Below are 6,000 nucleotides of genomic sequence, written 5' to 3' on the forward strand. Positions count from 1 at the left end.
GGAGAGTGGTGTCTCCTAGATTGGCTAAGTGTCACTTGGGAGCCTCCGACAAGATTGTGGAGTTGAACCAAGGAGTTTGTAAGGGCAAGGAGATCGCCTACTTCATGAAGATCTACCGCTAGTGACGCAAGTCCTTTGTGGGCGACGGCCATGGTGGGATAGACAAGGTTGATTCTTCGTGGACCCTTCATGGGTGGAGCCCTCAGTGGACTCGCGCAACTGTTACCCTTCGTGGGTTGAAGTCTCCATCAACGTGGATGTACGATAGAACCACCTACGGAACCACGCCAAAAACATCCGTGTCTCCAATTGCGTTTGAATCCTCCAAACCCTTCCCTTTACTTTCTTGCAAGTTGCATGCTTAAATTTCTGCTGCTCATATACTCTTTGCATGCTTGCTTGAATTGTGTGATGATTGCTTGACTTGTCCCAAAATAGCTAAAATCTGCCAAACTCTAAAATTGGGAAAAGGTTAAGTTTTTAATTGGTTAAGTAGTCTAATCACCCCCCCTCTAGACATACTTCAAGGTCCTACAGTTACATTGTGATGAATCGAACACCCATAGAGTTCTGGTGTTGATCATATTTTGCTTGCGGAAGAGGTTTAGTCAATGGATCTGCGACATTCAGATCCATATGCACTTTGCAAATATCTATGTCTCCATCTTGAACATTTTCACGAATGGAGTTGAAGCGACGCTTGATGTGCCTGGTCTTCTTGTGAAACCTGGGCTCCTTGGCAAGGGCAATAGCTCCAGTGTTGTCACAGAAGAGAGGGATCAGCCCCGACGCATTGGGTATGACTCCTAGGTCGGTGATGAACTCCTTCATCTAGATTGCTTCATGCGCTGCCTCCGAGGCTGCCATGTACTCCGCTTCACATGTATATCCCGCCACGATGCTTTGCTTGCAACTACACCAGCTTACTGCCCCTCCATTCAAAATATACACGTATCCAGTTTGTGACTTAGAGTCATCCAGATCTGTGTCGAAGCTAGCGTCGACGTAACCCTTTACGACGAGCTCTTCATCACCTCCATATACGAGAAACATATCCTTAGTCCTTTTTCAGGTACTTCAGGATGTTCTTGACCGCTGTCCAGTGTTCCATGCCGGGATTACTTTGGTACCTTCCTACCAAACTTACAACAAGGTTTACATCAGGTCTGGTACACAGCATGGCATACATGATAGACCCTATGGACGAGGCATAGGGGACGACACTCATCTTTTCTCTATCTTCTGCTGTGGTCGGACATTGAGCCGAGCTCAATTTCACACCTTGCAACACAGTCAAGAACCCCTTCTTGGACTGATCCATATTGAACTTCTTCAATATCTTATCAAGGTATGTGCTTTGTGAAAGACCTATGAGGCGTCTCGATCTATCTCTATAGATCTTGATGCCTAATATGTAAGCAGCTTCTCCAAGGTCCTTCATTGAAAACACTTATTCAAGTAGGCCTTAATGCTGTCCAAAAGTTCTATATCATTTCCCATCAAAAGTATGTCATCCACATATAATATGAGAAATGCTACAGAGCTCCCACTCACTTTCTTGTAAACGCAGGCTTCTCCATAAGTCTGCATAAACCCAAACGCTTTGATCATTTCATTAAAGTGAATGTTCCAACTCCGAGATGCTTGCACCAGCCCATAGATGGAGCGCTGGAGCTTGCATACCTTGTTAGCATTCTTAGGATCGACAAAACCTTCTGGCTGCATCATATACAATTCTTCCTTAAGAAATCTAGTAAGGAATGCCGTTTTGACGTCCATTTGCCATATCTCATAATCATAGTATGCGGCAATTGCTAACATGATTCAGACGGACTTCAGCTTCGCTACGGGTGAGAAGGTCCCATCGTAGTCAATCCCTTGAACTTGTCGATAACCCTTAGCGACAAGTCGAGCCTTATAGATGGTAACATTACCATCCGCGTCCGTCTTCTTCTTAAAGATCCATTTATTCTCTATCGCTCGCCGATCATCGGGCAAGTCTGTTAAAGTCGATACTTTGTTTTCATACATGGATCCTATCTCGGATTGCATGGCTTCAAGCCATTTGTTGGAATTTGGACCCGCCATTTCTTCTTCATAGTTCAAAGGTTCACCGTTGTCTAACAACATGATTTCCAGCACAGGGTTGCCATACCACTCTCGTGTGGAACGTGTCCTCGTGGACCTATGAAGTTCAGTAGTAACTTGATCCGAAGTACCTTGATCATCATCATTAATTTCCTCTCTAGTCGGTGCAGGCACCATAGGAACATCTTCCTGAGCTGCGCTACTTACCGGTTCAAGAGGCAGTACTTCATCAAGTTCCACTTTCCTCCCACTTACTTCTTTCGTGAGAAACTCTTTCTCCAGAAAGGACCCGTTCTTGGAAACAAAGATCTTGCCTTCGGATCTGAGGTAGAAGGTATACCCAATGGTTTCCTTAGGGTATCCTATGAAGATGCATTTTTCCGACTTGGGTTCGAGCTTTTCAGGTTGAAGTTTATTGACCTAAGCATCGCATCCCCAAACTTTTAGAAACAATAGCTTAGGTTTCTTCCCAAACCATAATTCATACGGTGTCGTCTCAACGGATTTAGATGGCGCCCTATTTAAAGTGAATGTAGCTGTCTCTAGAGCGTATCCCCAAAATGATAGCGGTAAGTCAGTGAGTGACATCATAGATCGCACCATATCCAATAGAGTGCGGTTACGATGTTCGGACACACCGTTACGCTGAGGTGTTCCAGGCGGTGTGAGTTGTGAAACGATTCCACATTTCCTTAATTAAGTGCGTACCAAATTCGTGACTTAAATATTCTCCCCCACAATCTGTTCGTAAGAACTTTATCTTTCGGTCACGTTGATTCTCTACCTCATTCTAAAATTCCTTGAACTTTTCAAAGGTCTCAGACTTGTGTTTCATCAAGTAGACATACCCATATCTACTTAAGTCATCAGTGAGAGTGAGAACATAACGATAGCCACCGCGAGCCTCAACGCTCATTGGACCGCACACATCAGTATGTATAATTTCCAATAAGTTGGTTGCTCGCTCCATTGTTCCAGAGAACGGAGTTTTGGTCATTTTACCCATGAGGCATGGTTCGCACGTGTCAAATGATTCGGAATCAAGAGACTCCAAAAGTCCATCTGTATGGAGCTTCTTCATGCGTTTGACACCAATGTGACCAAGGCGGCAGTGCCACAGATATGTGGGACTACATTATCAATCTTACATCTTTTGGTATTCACACTATGAATATGTGTAACATCACATTCGAGATTCATTAAGAATAAACCATTGACCAACGGGGCATGACCATAAAACATATCTCTCATATAAATAGAACAACCATTATTCTCGGATTTAAATGAGTAGCCATCTCATATTAAACGAGATCCAGATACAATTTTCATGCTCAAAGCTGGCACTCAATTATTGAGGTTTAAAACTAATCCCGTAGGTAAATGTAGAGGTAGCGTGCCGACGGTGATCACATCGACCTTGGAACCATTCCCGACGCGCATCGTCACCTTGTCCTTCGCCAGTCTCCGCTTATTCCGCAGCTCCTGTTTTGAGTTACAAATATGAGCAACCGCACCGGTATCAAATACCCAGGAGCTACTACGAGTACTGGTAAGGTACACATCAATTACATGTATATCACATATACCTTTAGTGTTGCCGGCCTTCTTGTCCACTAAGTATTTGGGGCAGTTCCGCTTCCAGTGTCCCTTTCCCTTGCAATAAAAGCACTCAGTCTTAGGTTTGGGTCCATTCTTTGGCTTCTTCCCGGCAACTGGCTTACCGGGCGCGGCAACTCCCTTGCCGTCCTTCTTGAAGTTCTTCTTACCCTTGCCTTTCTTGAAACTAGTGGTTTTATTGACCATCAACACTTGATGTTCCTTTTTGATTTCCACCTCCGCTGATTTCAGCATTGAAAATACTTCAGGAATAGTTTTCACCATCCCCTGCATATTGTAGTTCATCACAAAGCTCTTGTAGCTAGGTGGGAGCGACTGAAGGATTCTGTCAATGACCGCCTCGTCCGGGAGGTTAATGTCCAGCTGGGACAAGCGGTTGTGCAACCCAGACATTTTGAGTATGTGCTCACTGACAAAACTATTTTCCTCCATCTTACAACCGTTGAACTTGTCGGAGACTTCATATATCTCAACCCGAGCATGATCTTGGAAAACCATTTTCAGCTCTTTGAACATCTCATATGCTCTGTGTTGCTCAAAACGCTTTTGGAGCCCCGGTTCTAAGCTGTAAAGCATGCCGCACTGAACGAGTGAGTAATCATCAACACGTGATTGCCAAGCGTTCATAATGTCTTGGTTCTCTGGGATGGGTGCTTCACCTAGTGGTGCTTCTAGGACATATGCTTTCTTGGCAGCTATGAGGATGATCCTCAGATTCTGGACCCAGTCCGTATAGTTGTTGCCATCATCTTTCAGCTTGGTTTTCTCTAGGAACGCATTGAAGTTGAGGTTGACATGAGCGTGGGCCATTTGATCTACAAGACATTTTGCAAAGGTTTTTAGACTAAGTTCATGATAATTAAGTTCATCTAATCAAATTATTTAATGAACTCCCACTCAGATTAGACATCCCTCTAGTCATCTAAGTGATACATGATCCGACTCAACTAGACCGTGTCGGATCATCACGTGAGACGGACTAGTCATCATCGGTGAACATCTCCATGTTGATCGTATCTTCCATACGACTCATGTTCGACCTTTCGGTATCTTGTGTACCAAGGCCATGTCTGTACATGCTAGGCTTGTCAAGTCAACCTAAGTGTTTTGCATGTGTAAATCTGTCTTACACCCGTATGTGGACGTTGGAATCTATCACACCCGATCATCACGTGGTGCTTCGAAACAACAAACTTCTACAATGGCGCACAGTTAGGGGGAACACTTTCTTGAAATTATTGTGAGGGATCATATTATTTACTACCGTTGTTCTAAGCAAATAAGATGCAAAAACATGATAAACATCACATGCAATCAAATAGTGACATGATATGGCCAATATCATATTGCTCCTTTGATCTCCATCTTCGAGGCGCCATGATCATCTTCGTCACCGGCATGACACCATGATCTCCATCATCGTGTCTCCATGAAGTTGTTCGCCAACTATTACTTCTACTACTATGGCTAACAGTTTAGCAATAAAGTAAGGTAATTACATGGCGTTTATTCATTGACACGCAGGTCATACAATAATTAAGACAACTCCTATGGCTCCTGCTGGTTGTCATACTCATCGACATGCAAGTCGTGGTTCCTATTACAAGAACATGATCAATCTCATACATCACACATATATATATAATTCATCACAACCTTTTTGGCCATATCACATCACAAGGCATATGTTGCAAAAACAAGTTAGACGTCCTCTAATTGTTGTTGCATGTTTTTACATGGCTGCAATAGGGTTCTAGCAAGAACGTTTCTTACCTACGTAAAACCACAACGTGATATGCCAATTTCTATTTACCCTTCATAAGGACCCTTTTCATCGAATACGATCCGACTAAAGTGGGAGAGACAGACACCCGGTAGCCACCTTATGCAACTAGTGCATGTCAGTCGGTGGAACCTGTCTCACGTAAGCGTACGTGTAAGGTCGGTCTGGGCTGCTTCATCCCACGATGCCGCCAAAACAAGATAAGACTAGTAGTGGGAAGAAAATTGAAGTCATCTACGCCCACAACAAGATTGTGTTCTACTCGTGCATAGAAACTACACATAGACCTAGCTCATGATGCCACCGTTGGGGAACGTTGTAGAAAATAAAAATTTTCTACACTTCACCAAGATCAATCTATGGAGTCATCTAGCAACAAGAGAGAGAGGAGTGCATCTACATACCCTTGTAGATCACGCGCGGAAGCGTTCAAGAGAACGGGGTTGAGGGATTCGTACTCGTCGTGATCCAAATCACCGAAGATCCTAGCGCCGAACGGACGGCACCTCCGC

The sequence above is a fragment of the Triticum aestivum genome, chromosome 6B, assembly GCF_018294505.1.
Source record: "Triticum aestivum cultivar Chinese Spring chromosome 6B, IWGSC CS RefSeq v2.1, whole genome shotgun sequence".
NCBI classification, from domain to species: Eukaryota; Viridiplantae; Streptophyta; class Magnoliopsida; order Poales; family Poaceae; genus Triticum; species Triticum aestivum.